The 23,668-nt window shown below is 40.2% G+C and overlaps 1 protein-coding gene across 1 annotated transcript in view; it reads right to left on the reverse strand.

The window, feature by feature from the left end:
• SMPD3 (sphingomyelin phosphodiesterase 3) overlaps window positions 1-19,227 on the reverse strand; it is a 99,966-nt gene extending 80,739 nt beyond the window's left edge. Inside the window, exon 1 of the mRNA XM_056500831.1 lies at window positions 18,982-19,227. The gene's annotated coding sequence lies outside the window, so the exon portion shown is untranslated. The remainder of the gene's footprint in view (window positions 1-18,981) is intronic.
• Between the last annotated feature and the right edge of the window lie 4,441 nt (window positions 19,228-23,668).

Consider the following 23,668-nt stretch of genomic DNA (forward strand, 5'->3'; position numbering starts at 1 on the left):
AAGTAAACATCATAATAAGTACTGTTTAATCACTGTAAAGTCTTCACAGCTATCACAGCAAATAAGAGTTTCGAAGGCATGGACTTGAAAGAAGAAATGTGACCCCAAGAAATATTTAGAACAGCTTCTTCTAAACACAAGACAAGGTAAAACAAAAGAGTCTTGTTAGAAAGCTCAATAAATAAACCACCAAGACACTTTGCTCATCTGTGCTTCAGAATAAAAACTAAAAGCAAGTGACTCAATAGATGAGCCAGAGCAGAGCAGAGGCAGCTGGCAAGATCCTGGCACTCTGTGAGAGCAGGCAGGAGAGGCAAGCAGGAGAAATGTGCAGCGTGCCTGACCCAAGAGCCAAGGCTGTGACCTTAGCAGCAGAGTTCTACAGCAGTGTCAGCTGCACAAAACTGGATTCAAGGTTCACAGAGGAGGAGGTTCTTCTCAGAGTGTGAGAGAAGTCTGGAATTTGGAAAGCTATTTTGGTGGTACTGTTTCTGGCTTTGCTCCAGTTCAATGCAAGATACTGTGATAAGTTTTAAGGCAACAGCATTTAACATCACCCAAGAGTACAATACTTTAAAAAACCCAAGAATTTGTTTCATTAACAGAGACACTTCCAGCTACACCTGTACTGTCTCTTCACCCCTGGGTCATCAGGTCTTACAAAGGCCCCATGAGTTGAGAAGCCACCTAGAAAATAAAGGTCTATAAAAGTCAGGACAACAGAGTACCAGAAAGATGCTTCATAATTTCCTGGGACAGAGAAAACCCCAGAGTTGAACAGGCAGAGTAATCTGGGCCAGATCTCCAGCTGAGAGGCACCTGAGCTGGCATGAACTGAAGCCAGTGCAGCCATGTGGGGTGGCTGTGGGACACCACGGGGCACCAGGGGAAAGCTCACAGCCTCTTCCACCCTGCAGGCAGCCTGACTCACCCCTCCACAGCCAGCTCAGCAATTCTGCACTGCACTCCACTGCCTGGTTATGCACCAAAGCCAGCCACGCTCACCATCAACTGCAGCCATCTGGTTCCCTCTTCCAGGCCCCCTCTGAAAACATTTCTGACATCAGCACGGTCTCCATAGCACCCAGAAAACTTCAGTGATTTTTTCCAGAAAGCAAACCAGAGCAGAAAGCTGGACAAACTTAAATGCAAGATGACATTTAATAATTTAATAAAATATTCCAAATGACAAGAAGTAACTAAACTATATGCAAGACCATTTTTCAGCTATTCACAGAACTTTTGTCTTGGCCACTATGAAACTTTACCAGAAAGGATTGGTTTGCATTTTTTCCTGCCTGCTATATGTGTTTTCATGGTGTTTTTTTGCACTTGTCACAGGCACCTCATGCAGCCCTGCACAGTTAACTAAACCAAGGAATTGATGCAGCTAAAACCTGTGTAACAACACTGATTTTCATCATTTTGAAACTGAGCATGGGTCTGCATCCCCAAAGTACTGCACACCAGCACACCACACTGCAGCTGACTGTGCTGGTATCTTTATGTGACTACTTGCAGATAAATTGGTAAAAGGAAAATAAAATAATCTAAATGAAACTCACTATTACTTGCCGCTCTGACAGTTGACAGCTTTACTGTTTATATTCCACTGGATCCCTTTCTCTGTCAGAGGACCTCAACTTTCAGATACATCTTCTGAAAAGAATGTGCAGCTTTTGCCTCTGCTTCTATCAGTTTTCTTATATTTCACTTTTTGCTGTACCAGAATTTGTTTCCTTGCTGCTTAGGTTTATTCCATCTTCTCTTGCCACCAGTCCTCTGTGGGTCTGTTCTTCCTTGAGAACGAAAATATTCATCCATTTCAAGCAGTATTAAACTATTCAATACAATGTTACATGGCCTCTGCCTCCTATTGACACTTATTATCCTGCTGCTTCCTCTCACTGCAGCATATTCAGAACAGTCTCAAAGTGATCCTACAGCAGGTGCAGTTTCTCTAAAAATGTATCCTGTAGATCTCGTAACAGTTACTCTCACAAAATTCTACTCAACCAAGAAAATGGATGTTTTGGAAAGGCAGACAAAGTTAGTTTTTAATATCTTAAACTACAGAACACAATTAAATTGATTCTATAACACTGCTAGTAGATATCTGTGTTTTCTAGACTACATTTGACACCAAGTTTGATTTTTTTTTTCAAAACTGAAAGAACATTAAGCACTAAAGAAGAAAATTTCATTCTGTATTAGATTTTTTAAACAGTAGCTTAGACATTACTCTCACAAATTAAATAAAGACTCCAAACTGCTTGATCTTGGTTTCTGTACAAGTACTATGCAGTACATAAAACTATAGAAATTGTAGATATCTGCTCCTGAGACACATCCCAGCAACAGCACAGTAATGCTCAGCACAAGCCCTTCTTGGAGACTCTTTCAAATTAGTCACTTATGACAAAAAGCCTTTGGGAAGATATCAGTGTAGATGATTTTTTTTTCCTTTTGCCTAATGTAAAATTCTCACTACACCATTTTGGGTGTGTGCCCTTCATTACCAGGTCACTTCTCACCTTCATGCCTGTAATTGGAGAGTAATGATGCCATAATGGGCTCACAATGTCAGTGAGGAGCAAGTTGAATCAAATTCAGTGTATTAACCTCACCAAATTAAATTTTCATTTGTGGAAGGACGTTCAAGGGATGCAGATATAAAACACAGCTAAGTTATCCACCCCCTCCAAAAGTGTGACAAAAGGATGCTCACTTTTATCATAAGCACATCAAATATTCTTTGTCCAAAATGAGGCTTGTGACTGCTGTGAAACTTCTTCAGCCTTGAGATTCTTTCAACACAAAGACTAAAGACATTAAATAATTAGTAAAAAAAAAAAAAAAAAAAAAAAAAAAAATTTAAGCATACTTTTTCCCAAGCTGTTTATTTATCATTGAGACCTCGATGTACATGCCATAAAGCACAGAGAGAAAGCACAGTGACCCAGTCACATGTCTGGGAAAACAGCTTTGGGAACTGCAGAGTAGGACAGGCTCTGCTCTGCCATTTCAGAGTACAAGTTCTACTTCTAAAACATAAATGAACCACAAGATGAAATATTAGCAACTGCTACATGGAATTGATATCAGTAAATACAGAATCTATATGGCACACTGACTTCAGAAGACAAATTACATGTGTTTATTAGTGTGTACATATGCAGCAGTACAAACAACAAACCCCAGGACTTTGTGTCCATAGCTAACAAGGAGCACAAGAACACTTCTCAAAGCCTGGTCAAAATCTTTCATATGAAACTTACTTGCAACTGACATTAATAAAACAGGATAATGACACAACAGGACAGTTAAGTAACCAGTAAAATACAACCTCCATTCAACCATCCAGACAAAATGGCAGCAAAATAGGGCTGGACCTGGAGCTCACAGAGCAGTGACTGTTTATGGGCAGCTCCCTTCAGTCAAGTTTTTTCAATCTCTACGATCACCATCTTATTTTAATTTATTAATTTTTTTTAAAGCTTAGAATTCACTCCAGACAGCACTGCCAAGCTAGAAATAGCATGATGCCTTAATCTTTCAGTTTTATGAAAGGTCTGTAAAGCAGGTATCTCAACAACAGCTCATCTCTTTTCCCTTATCACCTCTATGTGAATGTCTCTGCATCTTACTGCTCTCAGAGTTATCAACTCACTTTCAGTTTATTTTCCTTTGTTTATCAGAGGTTCACTCAGCTTTTCTACAAATGCAACCCTAGCATGTAGGCAGGTATCCCACACTTGCTACATGAAAATTACAGTATTATTGTTTGCTTATCCTGTATTATTGGAAGTCCTTATTTCAACTGTGCAAGCACAGCCCAAAAGTAGTATAGTGTGTGCAAAAATAAAGCTCTGTTTTGGTTTTTGTCTTTTCCCCTCAAAAGGCCACAGAAAATTATTAAAATTGTTGGTTTGTTTCTTCAGCTGCAACAATTAATAATTCATTCTTCAGACACAATGATTAAGAGACCAAAGACAAGGCCAAAACATTGCAGCAATGGACACTAAATTAATTTCAAATAAAAGGAATTATTCGAAAATAGAAATAGAAATCTTCTGCAGTAATCAGCAAGAGAAAGTGACATAACTAGCCAGAAAGACCACATAAATCAATATTACCACCCTGTAACAGCTTTGTCAGTAAAAAAGATGGCCCATGGCTGATTTAATTTTTTTTCCAACACAAAATATACATTTTGTTCATACTGCTACTATTTTAACATAGAACTCAACTTACACCATTGATTACAGTGACAGACAATCAAAATGTTTATCCCAGGCTCAGGTCAGAAGGCAACACAACTCTAGAAGCAGTGCTTTTATCTCAGAATTCACAATATTATTAACAACATCTATGGTAAATTTTAATTAATGCATTCCTCTTGTGGCTTCCCAAACACATAGGATATTTTTGCACTCTTATAACTAGCATTTATAGCTTCCTTTCACAACAGCCTTTCCTTTAAATAAACACATCCAGAACAGAAGTAACAAAAACCATACTTGTTTTCACTGTGAAATCCTAGAAAACTCTTTGGCAGCACATGCCAACCTACAACCCTTCCTTACTCATTCTCTGTGCTCTGGGTGGCAGTTTTGGGGTACTGAACTGAGTGGGGGGTGCTGTGCAATTTTTTGTTTTTTTTCTTGGAAGTGTTATTACTGCCCTCACAGCATTCTAAGAATGTCATGCTCAGTTATAGAGACCAGATTTTCAACAAATCAGTTCAGTTAGGCACGAAATCAAAATGGACAAATCTTCACAAGAGCTCAGAACAGTCAGTGCTAACCTCCTTTGAAAATCTGCCCCAATTATAGATGCCAAGTACTTGAAAACCTGGCTTCAAGCTCTTAAAAATCTATTTTCATATGTTCAAAACCAACACTGCAGTCACTAAAGGGAGTCCTGACAGTGTTTTTCTACCAGGGGAGGAACAAGGCAAGAAGCAACCTAGAACAGAGTAAATCTACTAAATAAATCTATTTAAAATCACAAAGCTTACTACTACTTACTACATTTGCTGGCACCATCCACTTTTGGGTTTAGCCTCCTTTTTATTTATATATTAGTCTTTCTGAGCCAGCACTGAGTACATCTTCCTTTTGCCAACTCCTCACTGATATCAGCCTGAGGTGTTGCTAGAGACAGTAGATAAGAGCCAGAACAATGAGCTGGCCTGGAGGAAAATGAACCAATCCCTCACACCTTACTTTTCTTGTAATCAAATCAGGTTCAATGTCTGTAAATTATCCCAGTTTACGCATCATAGGAAAAAAAAGACAAAACCAGAATATTCATCCAACTGTAAATTTATACAGCTGTGAAAGAGAATGTGGTCATGTGCTGTTTATGTGGGCTAGAATGGTATCACTTAGCTTTAACACGCACCCCAGAATTCACTTCCTAAAACAAAGTGTTGAGGTTGAATTTTAAAGCTTTCACACAGTTAAACTTTAACATAAAATATGAAATACCAAGGCCAAAATTCTGCCTTCAGCACAATGCTTTGTTCCAAAGATATGAATAAAAGTTGTTCTGGTACTGGAGTTAATTTGAGCATATTAGAATTTAGCAGTATAGTAGTTGTTTATGTTTCTGTGTTCAAATGTAAAACTGAAATGGCAGTTCTGGCCAATTCATATTGTTACTATATTAGTAAGTCACTTTCCTTTATTTCCCTGAACTGTCACATAGAAAAAGAACCATAATTTTTCTGCTGTGATCAGAGCTATGAGGAGAAGTCTCCATGCATCTGTTAAGGAATTCTTGCCTTTAAGACATATGTATGAAGTGCTTGGCTTTTTACTTCTGCCACCTGTCCTGAGAATTTAAACATATTACTTTCCTAACAAAAACTATTTTTACTGTAGTCACAAATGCAGACTCTTCAAAGAGGCAATGATAATTGTAGCTTATCTAAACACAGATGATTCTTAAGAGAAAACAAAAACATAAGGGATTAAATGTAAAACCCTTCTAATACCCTGGTGTATAATTACATTATTCATTAGCAAGTAACCTCAGGTTGGCATAATTTAATGTTCCCTTCCTGTCCCTTGAGCAAACACAACAAAGAATAGCTAATCAATTTGATCCCAAGATCCTAAAGCCTCAATAAAATCTGGTGGAGGCTTACAGAAGAGCCACCTAAGGCTACCCTGGAGGTCTAAGAGTGCTTACCCGACCTACAGGTTCGCTCACGGCAGAGGAGTGAGAGGAATGTCGCGTTTGTCTTTACAAACAAGCTGCGGATCTGCTGGCAGACAAGGCTAGCACCGAGAGATAAAAGAAACAATGGGATGGGTTCCACTGATTGATGAATGGGAAAAGAGATTTGCCTTTACCAACAAACTGCAGGTTTGCTGGTAAATTAAATTGGATATCGGAAGATGAAAGAAACAACGGGGGGAAAACTATGAATTCTATAAGAATTAAAAATTAAAAGGAAGGGCTATACATTAGAGGGGAATCTCAGGTGTCAGGCGTTCCGGGAAGTCTGTGCCTCTCAAGTACCTCAGCCCATGGGGAAAGAGAGGGAAAAGCGCCGGGAAATTGGGATAAAAAGGGAGGCTGCGTCCTCCAAAAACTTGAGAGATCCCAGGGGAATGCCCCATGGCCTCTCCCTTTATTCGAATAAAGCAAAAAGGACTCCTCTGTCTCCTTTTTGGACATAAACCTGTGGTGTTTGTGGATTAATGTTCCTGGCAAGAGGATGGCAGATCCTTGTGCTTCCTGTGCTTCCATCATTTCTCAGTGGTTTCAGAGGAAAGACATTGCCCTGCAAGAGTTACTTATCATCTGTTGCTGGTTTTGTCTAACTCCCTGTTTTGTGCACTGGGCACGAGTGTCCTGAGCCTCACCTCGCACCTCCTGCAAGAGAAACTGTAACCAGGCTTTGATTCAGCTCGCTGCAGTCTGGGAAAGGATCTGCTCACCAAGGGGAAAAACATTATCCATTAAAACAATGCTTATTTAATAACAGATTACTTAATAAAGCATTTAATTACTTAAGAAAGCTACAGCCATTAAAACTCCTTTTGCTTCATACTGCCCAGCAGGGTTAATTTCCACAAGGACAATGCCAGCAGCGCTGGCGGGTCGCGCTTTCCCGCCGGGCGCTCTGATTGGCTGCCCGGCGGCGGGGACGGAGATGAGCGCACTCTGATTGGCTGCCCTGTGGGAGGAGCAGAGATTAACGCACTCTGATTGGCTGTTTTTGGGAGGAGTAAAGATAAGGCGTTCTGATTGGCTGCCCTGTGGGAGGAGTAGAGTTTAGTGCACTCTGATTGGCTGCCCTGTGGCAGGAGCAGAGATTAGTGCACTCTGATTGGCTGCCCTGTGGGAGGAGCAGAGTTTAGTGCACCCTGATTGGCTGCCCTGTGGGAGGAGCAGAGATGAGCGCACTCTGATTGGCTGTCCTGTGGGAGGAGTAGAGATTAACACTCTCTGATTGGCTGCCCTGTGGGAGGAGTAGAGATTAACACACTCTGATTGGCTGCCCTGTGGCAGGAGCAGAGATGAGCGCACTCTGATTGGCTGCCCTGTGGGAGGAGCAGAGATTAGTGCACTCTGATTGGCTGCCCTGTGGGAGGAGCAGAGATTAGCGCACTCTGATTGGCTGCCCTGTGGCAGGAGCAGAGATGAGCGCACTCTGATTGGCTGTCCGGCGGCGGGGCGGGGCCTCGCTGTGAGGGCGGGAGCGCGGCGTGAGGGCAGGGCCGCTCCGGGCGCTGGGGCGGCGCTGGCTGCGGGGTTTGGTCAGAGATTCTCGGGTGGAAGGTGAAACCTCCGCCCGTGCTCTCCTCTAGGTGAAGTGTGATCTGCGTGTTATTCACCTCCATGGTAGATTTGTTTGGAGATATCAAACGTTGGCCTCAGAATAAAGTGTCAGTGCCCTCTTGAGGAATAGCCTCGCTTCACCTTACCTGTATCTTTCTAATGGTATGCAACAAACTTCTAACAGCACAGTCCTTAAACCAGAGAAAAGATGCATTAACTGATAATAATGAATAAGCCCTACTACCTTTATTGATGCCTGACTTGAGTTCTTCATAATTATGTTGGCTTTTTCCATTAACGTGTGATCTATAATGTTTTGGAGCCATCCCATACTGTTTATTTAATTAACTTGCCTGGCCTCTATATTAAAACCTTTCTGCATCTTGAAAAGTAATCTAATTTCCCAAATACCAGAAAGATAATCATATTCTGTACAAAATTTGGCATGATTTTTAATATTCTACTTGTCTATGCCACAGTCATTTTTCCACTGCAGTAGCAGTAATAGACTCATCAGTGCTTAAAGAATTTCTGGAGATCTCTCTTCAGCAACGAGCTGTTTTTCTCTAACAGCTTAAACACTTATTGTACTGTGCACAATTAATGATAACACAGTGTACTTCAGTTTATGTCTATATGGTCACGCTAAATGCAGAAACACCATCACAGAACTCAAAAGAAAGATGCAGTTTTCCTCTTGTTCTCAATGATTGGCAGCGGTAATGGGCTGGAAAAGCAATAAGGAAAAGTAATAGGAAAGAGTAACTTGGCTAACTGAAAGTCAATGTAGAGAGTATTTTTTTAATAAGGTGTTCATTTAGGGTATTATCCTAAACCTCCTTTTTTGTCAGAACTATTTATCCTCATGACGGTACCAAAATTTGAGATCAATTTTCATGAGACCTCACGGCACCTCCTTCTGCATGCAAAGCTGTTCTATTCTCAAACTTGCTCTTCCTACAACCCCTAAACACTGTGCATTTAATTCACTCAATTTTCAACAATATGTTAGATTTTTCAGGGTTTGGTTGTTTTTTGGTTTTCTTTTTGGTCAGTGTAAAGAGAATTGGATTGTACTAAAACTGAAAGTATGTGGAAATTTGACTACAAACATTTAGTGGATTTCAAGATGCAGGTGTTAGAATTGACTGTTAGGAATGTCTGGAATGTTACTGATAGTAAACCTGTAGCTGTGAGAAACTATTTTATTCTTAGTAAACAGATTTAAATTGGTGAGGAGTGGTGTGGTGATGTCATAATGCTTAGATTCTGACGCTGTTTTTTCATATTATATAATATGAGGTAGTTTTATATATTATTTTTATATTATATAAAGAGGTAGTTTTTGCAAATGAATTCTGGGTGATATGTTTGTCTCTTCAGTGCTTATGCCTATTGAGCATTTCCTCACTTGTAAAATCTCTTTTTCACTCACTTGTATAATTTCACATCTCTGAGCTATTTGCTGCTGTTTTTCAGGTAATGACCTTTTAATTATTCTTTTGTCTATTTGCTTCTGTGCCGATGCAGGACTGTCAGCTTGGGGCTCTATACATTGCCTGCAGTTCAGCACATCATCGACATTTTTACAGCTGTAGAAGTTGTGTGATTCTGCTCACTTCACTTACGTGCTTGGCAGCAGTCCCTTCATGGGTATAGCTGTTGTTTTTCCTCTCTACTGAATGTTCCAGCTCTTGCAGTGTCAGTTCCTTCAGCAGCCATCTGTCTTGCTGGCTCACTCACTATCTTAACAGCTCTCCTTCTCAGACTAGATGCAAGTCCTAGTGAGTATGCCATCAGCTGTTAATTTTTTATTCAGCAGCTTTTAAAACAATTGTTGCAGCCCATGAATATCCTATATTTCAATCCTTTTTATCCCATTCTTGGCTCTTAATGGTTGCTTTCTTCTGCATCCTCCTTTTTCCAGTTTCCTTTGCAAGTTGTTTGTCTATCACTTCATTTATTTTCCTGAAAGCTTTAGAGTAATTTTCTTCAATTTGACAACTTGTCCCTGAATTCTATCTGGGGATTGCATGTCTGAATGCAAGCAGGCCTAATGCAGTTCTGCTTGTCGTGGCACAGTAACTCTACAATCACTGCAAGAAGGATCTAGGTACTTTCAGATAGTACAGGAGTGAGAAGTGCAAGATGTTACCGTTTGCCAATGAGTTAGATAATAACTGCTTTGTGGTGGTATCAGTGTTACAGATAGGATAGATTGTCTTGTAGCTCAGGGGCTGGCATGTTGCTAAACAATCTAGCAGTCGTTTTGATGAAAAGTTCTATTTGCTTGTAAGCCAGTCAGGCCTGGATGCAAAATTGCTTTATGAAGCCCTGAGAGTATAGTATTCCTTATTATAGTAGTAGTTTGGTTTATTTTTGTACACTATACTTGCTTTATAATCTTCCAATAGCTAAGATTTAGTCAGTGTTGAGAGCTTTATAAACAACTACTTGTGTTTAGTGCAATTTTCAGTTGTAGAAATGAACCACATAGATAATAATTCCAATAGAGACATACCAGCTTTTCTTCTTTTTAATGTACATTGATAATCCTTTCTCAGACCTTCTGCTCCTTTCCTGGACAAACTCAAATATTGTTTATTCCTGGTGCCAATTAGTCAGCCAAGCATCAGCAGCTGGCAGCTGTCCACAACGAAGAAGCCCCAGAAGATTACAAACAATGACATCTAACATGCAAACTCCCAGTTGATGTGCATGTTAGATGTCATTGTTTGTAATCTTCTGGATTTCTTCCACACTTAGTGTTTCTTAATGATAAAGAAAACAGAGTGTGCTTACAGCCATAACTAATGATTAGCAAGATGTATTTTATTTCCCCACTCTACCTATAACCTCAGGATAAATTTAGACCTGTCATTTAATGCCTCTCATGAGGGACTGTCCATCTGAGGAAGGTTTGCTTCCAAACTAAACATTGCCACTGAAACAGGTCTTCTCATGGGATGCTCTTATGCTGGTAGAAGTGTGTTCATAATACATTCATCCTTTCTGGGCTAAAAAGTTAAAGCTGTATTACCATATTGGTAACAGAATTTATGCCAGTGTAATAAATAATTCCAGTGGTGCAGAAAAGTTTTACTAAGTTACACAGTGTTTTTCTGCCATTGCTCAGGCCATTTTTCTTCTGTGCACAGAAAGTGAAAGCAGTCAAACAAGACAGCAGCATAGAAGATAGTGAGAGTAAATTAATTTCTTTTCTGTCTTTATTTCAGGCAAATCAACTCCCTAACTCCAGAATGTGACTTCCAGTAGGAAGGTGACAGCAGAGATTATTTCCAAAACCCTATTAAGTGAGGTACTCAGGTGTGATCATGGCTGGTCTTATGATTAAATATAACCAGCAAAGGCAAAGAAATTTGAAACTGTCCAGAAATCTTCACCAGTGAACTGGTAACTAACATACTTTTCCCTCATGAAGTGAAGCTACAGATGTCTTATGCAAAGAAGAGCAAGTATCCAAATCCAAGAAAGCTGTAGAGGAAACTGGTGAGCTACAATTTATCTTCCCTTCTTGCTACCAGGATATACTCTGTAGACTGAGTTTGAACCAAGCATTAGCCCATGAACATTAAGAAATGTCATTGTTGTTAGGTGAACACACCACCTATAATAATTTACTCTGCTTGAAATAATATGTAAACTGGTTTCAGAAGAATGAAACTATTCACCAGAATGTGATTGGAAGGGTATTTTAAGAGCAGGCAAAATCTACTTACATGCCAGGCTACTACTTAGCATGCTATTAACTAAAAGGAATCTCAATTAATTCCCTCTTAGGGGAAAAAAAAAAAAAAAAAAAAAACCAAAAAACTAGGCTTCACAAGTTTTCAAGGTTTTATGCTTTAAATAATCTCACTTACCAAAGAGATTTCCTGCTAACACATCAGCTGGAATTTCCACCAATATAGTTGAGGAAGTGTGAAGTGAATAAAAACTTAACTTTTATATTAGGCTAAGAAAATCTTTCCATTGTGGCTTAGGTTCATCATAATTTTTACATTGTATTATAAGTAAACAGATTTACATTTTATCAAAACAATGTGAGCAAGTCACACCCAGTTGGCAAGCAATGCTCATTGCAACATCCTAAAGTAATAGGAACATCACTGTGTAGAGATTACTATTATTTTTCATACTTTTAAAAACAGGGCATGGGCTGCTGTTCCATTTACCTATAACGTGTTCAATAAGAAGCTAAATTAAGTGACTTGTCATATTCTATAGAAACAGCTATGTTGCAACACAGATATAAAGACTCTATAGGTAAATTCTTAATGGAGAAATCTGGAGCTGGGCCTTGCAGTGTTGTCAGAAGTAGCTCTTCAGAGGCAGATTATGAAATTAGAGCTGTAATCTCTGCCTGACATAGAGTTAATATGCAGCCATTCCAGGACTGAATCTGTTTACTGGTTCTTCCATCTGTCAGGATTTTCCCAGCTTCTATGGGGAGGAAATATATTAATTTGAAACTGAGATTGCATGGAGGAAAACCACCTTTGTGGCTGTGTTATGGAGCCCTTTTGAAGAATTGTAGGTAGCTGCTGGCAGACCACCAAGTGAAGGAGTGAATGGGTATAATGGATGTATTTATTTACAATAACTAAACAAACTAAAAATCCTTTTCCTCCTCTTAGGTGTGACATTTGAAACTTGTTTGTGCAAGAAAAAATAGTGTGAGAATAGTTATGTGCAGCAGCAGCCTGTGTGCTATGCATCAGAGAAACTTTCAACAAATGTGTCTATATTCAATAAAGATTTAGGTGTGACTGCACTTTTTCACTTTATGTCCCTTGGCTACATAAATGTTTTGCTTTGAAGACATAAACAAGAGGATATTGGGCTAAAGCTGAGGTTCTGACAAATTATCAGGAAACTGGTTCTTAAGAAGTTGCAGATACCTACTTCTGTCACTCATGTTATCTGAAAGTTAAGTTTAACAAGGAAGGTGAAATGGCAAGTTCAGGCCTTCTCACAGTGAATAAAAATCCTTTCATATCCAAGATATTCCCATTTGTTTACAGCAATATACATTGGAATCAGGTTTGCCAGGCTGTGGTAGCCAACTTCTTGTGCTTAATTTCCATTGTACATTGTCCTTTCAAAGGAATGTTTATCATGTAGCTGATACCCTGGCAGTAAATAGAGTAATTTACATAATTGCTTATCTTATCAGAACTAGATTTTTTTCAGTATTTTTTCCAGCTTTGCTGTGGGAGTAAGAAAAGTTTCTCCAGGACTAGAATCAATGAAAGGCTGTTTTTAAACCATAGAGTCATCTTTACTTGCTCTGTCTTGCCATGCTTGTGGAGTAACAACAGCTCAAAGCTCTATCTTGAAAAAGGGGTGGTATGTGCATCCTCTGGGACTAGCAAGGATCCCCATCTCCAGCCTGTGCCAGCAGTGTCTGTATCCACCTGCCCAGGAATTCATATTGTCAGGGTCTCTTCCTCCCTCTCTTTCCCTCTCAAAGAGGCACTAAAGGACTCCAAGAGGGATTTTATCCTTCTTTCCTCTCACTCATGGCAACAACACCAACTACTCTCTATCCTCTGACTAGATCTAACACATACCAGCTCACAAAAAAATAATAAACTTAACAAGATTCTTATCTTTCTTCAATTTTCGCTGCTAGCTCCTTAGCTTGGATAAGAGACTCCTGTCCATGCTGTGTTTTCTAGACTCTCCCTGTCTTTTCTTTCTGCAGATAGGGTCATCAATGGAGTTCAGCTTCGAGCTCAGTGAAGGACTCCTAGAGGAAAAGCTATAAATCTTTGATCTCTCATCTGTATGGCAGTGCTGATTTCACAGAAGTAACTGTGATGGAGGAGTCAGGAACTGGGTATTTTTTCTCCTAGTCTGTGATATTCTAAGTGTTTCAGGGCACAGTTATAATTCTGATGTATTTTCACTTGTCATTTCTCACTGAGACAGAATTTCTCATTGTTTTCAATGACAGACAGTTCTGCTTGGCAATATGGGAAGGGTGGAGTAGCCAGTAGAGAAAGTTACAGCCCCTCAACAGACAGCTGCTTACTTTCCTTAGATATTATCTCTTCCCAGAAAGGATTAAACTCGGCTTTTTTTTCCAGGCAGTAATTCCTTAATAAAGAAATAAAACAAAGTTTCGCAGCTTCCTGATCAAGAATTTTACCTCTAGCCTCTTTGCAATGCAGTTGCCCAAAAGAAATCTATGGAATTTTTATCCCTTTTTCCAGCATGGCTGTTCCAATGTTTGGAGTAAGTGAAGGGAATAAAATGATCACTTAACTCTTCTTTTGGCAGAGAAAAGATTGAAGAAAGACATCCTGCTTAAAAGTGAAAAGCTTCTACTTGAAGCACAGTATAGGTGGGAAAGAGCTAAAAACCCTGTGTTAAAGCAAAAGTGTTAATCAATGTTAACTCATTTAGAAATAGTCAAGAGGGACAGATGGAATCCAGTTATTATCTCTCTTTTACTTGAGTCAATTTTAAAATATATTAAAGCTTGTGTACTTTCGAATGGCAGATATGGCTTGTCACTTTAAATTTTTGCTATTAATATTGGAATAGATTGTACTTGAGGAACAGTAGTTACCAGAAGTCTTAAGTACCTCAGAGAAAACACTTGTCTTGAATTTATTATCTCAGCTTTCAGATTTAAGCAGCTGTATGTGGTTCAACTTTGAAATTATGTAACAGTAATAGAATGCTGTTCAAGTTGATGCCTTTTAGAAGACAAGGGAGTGGGGGTGGGGGTGTGATTGTACATTAAACCCACGTTAAACTTTTTCCTTAACTGTACTCCTTGAGACAGCAAAGAAGACTGTATAACCATCTTAAATGGAAACTAATGGAAGTCTGTCTGTTTCAGAAATTTTCAATAATTTGGTCTTGCGTGTTTCACATGGAATACTTCAAATACTGTCTGTATTTGCAAATTTTGTCAAGTTGCATTTTTTTGAGGACAAGTAGCAAGAGATCTAAAAAACCCCAAGTATATTTTTTGATAGCAGCCTCAGACACATCTCAGAAAAGGCATTAAAAAAAATCTGAAAAATAACAGAACAAATTGTTTTGTGCAGTTCTTGCAAATAGGTGCTAGTCCAGGTCCATCACCTCTGCTCTGTAAAATAGCAGATGAGTGAAGAATGCAAACTATCAAGTATTAGGCCAGAGAGAATAATCATCACTGACAGAGGAGCAGGCATTCTGCCTAGGTACTTATTCCCACTGAGGAGACTGGGGTCAGCTCACACAGAGTGAGCTTTCTGTTCTTTAAATATGCTTGTTAAACCTCAAACTTGCAGCACAGGATTCAACACTGAAAGATTTCTCAGTCTCCCTCACATTCACCGAGATTTTCTATAATCATGAAATTGCTTGTTCCTGCTTTGACTCAGGAGGATGTTTTCTGGTCACTTCTTTAAGGTATTACAGCATTCTGCCTCCTTTTAGAGTAAAAGCTGAGTGGCTCTGACAGTAGAGCCCTCAAAGGGCAGTATGTGTCTGACCAAGTCAGGAATCACCAAAATCTGGTGCTTCCCAGTGAATAAGTACAACTGTATGTGCAGTGTTTGCCCTCTGTCCCATAATTTTCCTCCTCTTGCCCCCATCCCAAGCACTAGAAAAGAAGCTGAGCAGAATTTATTCAGGGAGGAAAATCTTGTATTGCAATTCTACATAAATACTGTCTCCAAACTGCCCATTTCTCAGAAACTACTTGTTCAAGACAAAATTAAATGGAAGTGAATATTTCTGCAAATCTTGTCAGCATTGGGCTGTCAGCTCAAATTATGGATTGGTGCTTTTTACAACAATGTCACAATTCAATCACAGTCTAACATTTTCCCACATTTTAGAGTAGCTTTGACCTATTAGACATAAAAGTACGTGATTATAGCAATAATGCCTGGAGTGCAGCTACAATTTTCTTCTGTTGTGGAGTGTTGTGGAGAACTTAAAACAAATGCTTAAACACTAATATTTAGAAGTTAGAAGTTATACCTTCAAAAATCACTGAAAATATTACTTGCTACTTGGAGCAAGTCACTGGGATTGCTCGTTTTTAGCTAGCAGGACCTTTCTTCTGAAATTAAGCAGTACATAATTGCTTATTGCAGTGTGCATTTAAGTGCCTTTTTTAAAGAGTAGACTTGGGAGTATCATATGAAATTTGCAGGCATTTATGGGGATAAGTAAAATCTACTTATGTTTAATGCCAAGAATTGCTAGAATTCAAGCAGAAAATTGGCACTATACAATACATTAAATAATTTTTTCTCTTTTTGGAGTGTAGAAAATACATAAGCCATCTCAGCCATACCTAGAGGACAATATTAAAAAGATGTTTTGGCAATACAGAGTACATTGATTCTCCATACCATACAAAGGTACGTGTCCTGTCACTCTCCCTCATAAAGAAAGCAGTTAAAAAGTCTCTGCTTTTCTATAGCACATGTTGATTATTAACTATAGCATCTTTGTACATATTGTGCTTATAAGGATTTTTTTAAATCCTTACAAACCCCCTATCCTTACTGTGTTGCCGTATAGTGTGATCATAACAGTGGCTCTAACATTAAAAATATATCCAGGTTAGGTTTCTGTGTAAGCCCTTTTGAAAAATAGACTTTTACTTAAGTGTAATGGAAACATTTCCATGACTTCAGCAGTCTCCTTTGAAAGTTAAAATAAACATTTCCACAAAGAAATTGCAAGTTGAGATTTAATTCGCTGTGCTGAATGCATGATAACTGGACACAGAAAGTTGCAGTGGATCCTACATGAGTAAAATATTGATTGTTTATTGCCCAAGCTGACATACAAGTAATTAGCAGAAATATTCTATTTGCAATAGCCTTTAGCATAAACAATGTTGGGGAACACAAGAGTCCTTTTTAATATATTTTGGGAAGCCCAGATCATTGGCTCTATTAAAAGCATGCTGCACTGGCTTCATTAGGACAAAGCAGCTTTGTCTTTGTCCTAACTGACAAGGTAGAAATATGAATGTGGCAGCAAGCACAGAGCATTGGTGTATGAATTATGGCAATGTAGGGGTGTGGTCAGAGCATGCTGCTTAGCTTTTCCCATATTTTAGTGGCTTCTTGAGGGCTGTTGCAGGCAGCAGCAACTGCAAACATACAGTTGAAATGTCTACAACGTCCTTCTGTTATAAAGCCACTTTTCCTACCCAAAAATGAGAACCTATTTTAAGGTTTAGCAGTGTCCTTTTAAATTAGAAGCACACTGCTACAATGAGATATTCAGACTGGGTTAGGCAGAGTATGCTATGGTTACCATCACTAAACAGAGCTGGATCTGCTAAGATCAAAATGGTTGACTTGTCACTCTACAGTAATTGCTCCCTGTGGAAAAAATTCAATAGCATCGCTTAAATCACACATAGCTGATCACGTGCTCTGGGGCTTCGATGGTGCTTAGGCTAAAAGGCAGAGGTAGGGAGGAGCTGTGCCAGGAATCTAATTCTGCTGGTGTGATGGGAAGCTTGCCTTGCACACAGTCATGTGCACAAATTGATTTTTAATTTTACAGTAAAGCACTATTGTAATTATTAACTCAATTGATCCCTAAAAGGCTACAGTTAAAAAAGCCAGATGTTATGCCCCTGCATGCCCAAGGTGCCTGTTGGAAGGAGAGCTTTTGGATGTGAGATAAGTGTCAGACTGCATTCAATCTGTTCAACTTCTTTTTATTACATTAAAGCACAAAATCTGTTACTCTGCAGCCTCTATAAGACAAATGGAATGCATGCTATCTTAGAAATGAACTACACACCTGAACGCTAATCATTAGTACAAAAAAAAAAATTAAAAAAAAAGAAAGCCAAGTCAATGAAAATGAGAAGTACTGTGTTTCTGCCCAGACTGGAGAATCTTTAATATTATTGGAATTTATATGAGTGCCACAGTTTTGCTTTAAAACACTTACCTTACTGCTCTCTGCAATTGTTTTTCTGGCTGCTTTCTTCTGACAATGATACAGTAACATGGGGAACAGGAGATGCTTAACACACAAAGAAATTCTAGATCCAGGGCAGAAGTAACTTAAGGCAAAGTGCTAAGAGTATGCTAATGAGGCTACATTTGATTTTCTAAAGGAAGCAATTTTTAAATCTTAGTTTGGTTCTTCAGTTTCTTTTGAAAATCAGCACAGAAACCATACAAGTTCCTGGTCTGACTCCATGCAGTCTGCTCAGTTAAACTTTTCTCACCATCTACACCTGAGAAAAGTGCTGAGTTTCTGTTTTGCCAGGATTCCCCTTCCCCTGCCACTCTCAGAAGTGTAGTTAACCTGCCTTACACACAACAGGAAAAGGGAGCAGCTGCATCCTACTCAATTTAGGGTGAAGCAGTCTTTTGCTAGCTCAGGAATACTTGCTGATCCTGTGACAGAAGGTACTACACATACAAGCAGTGAAGAACACTTGCTGCTTGATTATGCATGGTTAATATGCTCAATTCCCTATTCATCACCCAGCACTAAGAGGAAGCCTGAAGCATCAGGGATAACAGCACAATGCTTGGCTGTAAACGACTTCATGTAGGATGCAACTTGCCATTTGGCCTTAAACACAGTGGAATTTTTTCCTCTCTTTTTCTGACACCTTGTCACAGAAACACGGTGGCTGCTACCCTGACCTTCTGCTGCTTGTCCTAGCTCTTCAGTGGGGCTGGTAATCCTCACAGAAAGAAGTAAGAAATTATTGCAGTGCAAAATCTATACAAGCATTACAGTTAAGGAGGGTACTCAAGGAAACCATTTTGCAGTCTTGACTACAGCACTATCTTACCTGTACGACAAACACATATTTTACCCGGCTGAACAGTGAGAATAGGAATGTGATTCCATGAGCAAATTAATATACGTAGGGGTATTTTCCCCCTACATCTAACCAAGTACAGACATTTGCAGCTAACCACCCATCCCGCTCTTCCCTTCCCCACTCCCCGGAAACTAAAATAACGAAACTACTCAAAAGGCATCTGGACCGCACCGCTTTGTTCCCGCGGTCCGCCTCTCGAAGCTCGCTCCCCGCACACAACTCGCGCCTCCCGCAGCCTCCGGCTCTCGGCTCGGCAAGAGCCCCCCGAGCCGGCAGCTCCGAGCGGAGGGCGGCCGGGGATGCAATGCGGATGGGCGGGGAGGGAAAGGCTTTACCTGCCGCCTTCCCCCGCGGAGCCAGGGGCGCCTGGAGCTGCTGCATCCACGCCGGGGCGCGGCGGGCGGACGGGCGCTCAGAACGCCTGGCGGAGGCTGCCGAGCGCCGGGGCCATGGCCGCGCCGCGGAGCGGAGGGAAGGGAACGCCGCCGGAGCCTCCGTACGCCGCGGGGAGACTCAGCACCTGGGCGCTGAACAGCTCCACGGAGCGCCACGGGCGGGGCCGGCGCCGCGCTCCCGCCCCCGGGCGCGGGGGGGCCGCGCTCCGCCCGCCGCGCTGCGGCCGCCCCGCCCCGCCCCGCTGCGCTCGGCGGGCCCGGCCCGGGCGGCGCCCCGGACGGCAGCGGGGCCGCGCTTCCCAGCGGCAGCGGCGGGGGCCGGGGCCGGGGCCGGCTGCGCTCCGGGGACAGCCGGGAGCTGTAGTCCGGGCGCCGGCGGAGCGCGGGCTCGCTCGGGCGGGGCCGGGGCCGCGCCAGCGCCGATCGCGGCGGCCGCAGCGCCTCCGGCCCGCGGGAGCCCCGGGAGAGCGGCCGGAGCCGCCGCCCCCAGCAGGGACGGAGCTCCGCCCGCCCGCTGCCCCGCCGCGGCGCTGCGCTTCGTGCGCAGACTTCCCAAAATGTTTCATCCTGCCCTCTTTCGGGATTTTTTGATGGGGGTAGAAAAAACTTCTTTTTATTACAGTAAAGCACAAATCTGCTACTCTGCAGCAGACAAATTGAATGTGTGGTACCTTGGAAATGAATTACACATCGGAACCTTAAGCAATAATGTTTAAAAAAAAAAACAAAAAAAAACCAAAAAAAACCCACAAAAAACAAAACAAAACAACAACAACAAAAAAAAGAACAAGTTGCTGAATATAAGAAGTACTGTATTTCTACTCAGACTGGAGAACCTCTAACAACATCAGAACTCATGCCAGTCACATCTACTTGATTTTAAACACTTGCCTTACTGCTCCCAGCAATTGTCTTTCTGGCTTGTCTAGTTTAATATGGGGAGCATTCCCTTACCGTCTGACTGTCCTTTTTTTGGTTTTTTGGGGAGAAAAAAAAAAGTGGTGGTATAGTTGTTACAGTCTTTGAGAGAATCCTCAAAGCTGCACTGCCTCCCTTCCTCCCACCTAGATCCGGAAGATAGAGGATACATGTTGTATGTTATAGGATACATGTTGTGTGTTATAAGATACATGTTTAGCAGCTTAGAGCAGCCAAGCAGAGTCAGAACTTAGCCTCATCAAAAGCAAAACACTACAGAAAATGTAGGAAAAAAGCCTGTAACCCAATTGCAGATGGCTTTTAGAAAGGCATATCTGATATCTGTGTTTATACAGAGTTTTTCATGTAGTTATGAAGCATTTTCTGAAGCAGGATGTGTTATTAGTTAACTTACAAATGAAATAGTACAGTATTTTCAAGCATTTTCTATTTCCTTGCTCATCAAAAATCATTATTCAGTGTAGTTTTAACTTAGAAGTTCATTTACTCTTTTGCTAATGACTACAGTAGAAGAATCTTTCAAGCGTTTTTAAAAAGAAAAAAATAATAGTAAATAAATACATTTCGAACTTTGGGCTCCCATCTCACCCTGAATTTGTGACATTTTTCAATGTGGCATTGAAAAATGGAGCAGAGGATCTGGTATGTATGAACTGCATGAAGGTTCCTGCTTTTAATACTTTGAAATCCTGTTTTCCAAGCATTGCCCTCTTCCAGGAGAAGGTTTTAGTAACTGTACTGCCAACTTTCAAGAACAGAAATCTGGGGCAGCCAAATAAAAGGAGCAGTATGTTTTATTTATACTGTGTGAGCAAAACCTCTCTTTGGGTTGTCTTCATCCCTATGTGGTTTATTCTAAATCAGTGGTGCAGGAGTTAGGTTTACTGCTTCTTTTTATTCAATGGGTGGATATTTTAATGATTTCTTTTCATCCGCTCTTGGATGCTTTCTTGGATAGTTCTTGAATGTAATAGGTTTTGCAGACAGCAACTGGATCAGAGTCACACCTTACTGAGCAAGATCTCTTCTGTGGCCATCCTGAAAGCATGAAAAGTCGATGCTGATTTTACATTTAGCATAGTGATTCATGGATTTAAAGTACTGCCAGATCTGTTGTAATGGATGCCTGATATGATATGGCATTCCATGCCACCAGCATGCTAACTTGATCACAGCATAAGTCTTTGGAATGCATACAGCTGTTTGATAATTATTCTCATCTTTGCTACATGCTGACTGCTAAATTGCTTCCTGAAGTACCTTCCCCAGTGTTTCCACAAGACTCACTCAGATCAGAATTACATATTCTGTTCTCTACCTTGCTGAACTTTTCAGCATTAGAGAGTTGTAGCAAAGTACAGTAGATAAGGTTAAAACAGCATTTACTTTATTACAACTTTGTTGGACTAAAACACATTTGTAGATGTGGAAAGTATTTATGAAAATGTTATGGCAAATGTTTCACTTTGAATAATGTTTCTTGAGATTATTCAAGATGTGGGTTTGATATAGTCATGAACAAATTATGGAAAACAATTTCTTCCATTTGGCATCTCCTTCACCCAACAATAGAATGTGCTTCCTCAAGGCTGAGGCTTCTGTGTGCAACTGGAGCTCCCTCTCCAGAGGGATGCCTGAGATGGAGACAGTGGGAAACCTGCCCTGCCCTGCCAGAGCCTGGCTGAGGCAAACACAAGGCCTGAGGAAAACCTTCAGGAGTATAGGCAGCTGTATCCCAAATTACAAGACCACAAGTAAGCAAACGTTTTAGTGCTAATGTGGAGGGCAACCACCATTACTCCCTGCTCATTGCTCTTTGTTTCCCCACCCCATTAATCTAAATGAAGCCAAGTTTGTTCATTTGTTAACTGAAGGTCCTGCTAAGCTACTAACCATGTCTTGCTTTGCTAAAAAGAAAAATAGAAATTTAGACACATTAAAAATACTTTTGAAATAGTTGTGAATAATCTAAATATATTAGTTCAAACCATAATACAGTTCAAATTATGTTAAATTAAAGGATTTAGTGGCTGAAACAATTTGATACAAGTTATTTTAATACATAGTTAATCAAAAGCTCACATCATTCCTACTCTTCCCTTTCATACCCCTAGTTCTGAACTGTAACTTTCTGGGCACCAAAATAGAAGACAAACATTGCTTTGCTTCCCAGCTCCCCTAGAAATTCCTGAGAACCACCTTCAAATCTGCAATTAGGTCTGGCTAGGTTAAGGTTTTTACACTTACACTTGATTCCAGATATATAAGATCTATATAAAATCAGATGTGAAAAGTTTGTTGAGCTCTTACACGAGGAGCCATCAGCCATTCAAGCACAGCTGAATCACTGGATTCATGGATCCTGGTTTCTGCTAACAGCAGCTGTAGTGTGCTGTTGTCAGCAGCAACCAATCTGCTTACCCTGGAGACAGTGACTCCCATTTTCCTGCACACATAAAATAGATTCAGGGAAGCCCAGATAGAAGATTAAATTTCTTCCCAATTTCAATGAAATCCCTGCATTTATCTCAGTAGGTCATCTAACTTGTGAAGGAAAGCAAGAAAAAATTACTGTTATTTTCAACAGATACCACAATGCGTTTCTTCATTTTAGATTTTGTACATCCAAATTCTTATTGATGGTCTTAGTAAACATTTAATTAGACATACTGAAGGAACACTGATCATTCTGTCTAAGGACTGCCCAATTATGCTTTCGAAGGTTTGTTCTTATTAAATGAAAGAACAGCAGATGTGATGATTCACCCTCACTACCTCCATTTTCTCATCCTCAGTAAATTATAACCATAAAGGGCCAACATTTTCTTTTCCTTGCAAAGAAATAAACTGACAGAATAAAGTAAGAATAATTTCTCTTAAGTTGTTAAGAGAATAGAAAAGCTGAGATTGTACCAAATGGTATAGCTAAAATAAATGGCATAACCATATACAGTTAGAGTCTCATAAATTGAAATTATGTATAAAAAAAGAAATTCAAGGTATTTACTCAAAAATACAACTTTTTCAAAAAATTCGTAGATACAGCCTTAATCAGGCCTTAAGTGATCGGGCCTTAAGTAGTCACCACCTAAATAGGGCTTTGAAATTATTTTTAGGCCTGCCAATTCATATGCAGAGTACTGCAAAATGGTTTGATGTGTCTTGCATAAGTCTTTCATGATTCTGCCACTGGAGGTTCAATGTTTTATCAGTAAGAGATACCATGGCACAGTATTTTATGTATGGAGTTGTAATGGTTTGTTTATCACTGCTTAAGTGTAGATGTCAAATGCATAGACAGAATAGACTGAACTGAGAAAACAGTTGATTTTAGAGCATCACTTAACAAACCAGAAGAAAAAAAAAGGTGTGAAATAGTTGTAAATGTGCAAGACTTCAGAATTATGACAGGGAATTGTCAGACAATAATGCTAAAAGACTTTAATTAGACAGTCCAATCTTTTGCTGTAGTTCTCTGAGATCTGGAGAATGCAAGAAGGAGATCAAGTGGGCTTCACAGAAGGTGACAACAGCTGTGAAATTTGCAGAAATGAAATGGAGCACAGTGCAGTATCTCCAATTGAGCTGTGTTGTTGGGAAGAAAGTCAGGTAAAAGAATAAAAGTAGAGAATGAAAAAAGCAGAGAAGGCAAAGTATAGTGCACAGTAAGGCAATGGGGTAGGTGTTG

Source organism: Oenanthe melanoleuca, chromosome 11 (genome assembly GCF_029582105.1).
Source record: "Oenanthe melanoleuca isolate GR-GAL-2019-014 chromosome 11, OMel1.0, whole genome shotgun sequence".
Classification (NCBI taxonomy): Eukaryota; Metazoa; Chordata; class Aves; order Passeriformes; family Muscicapidae; genus Oenanthe; species Oenanthe melanoleuca.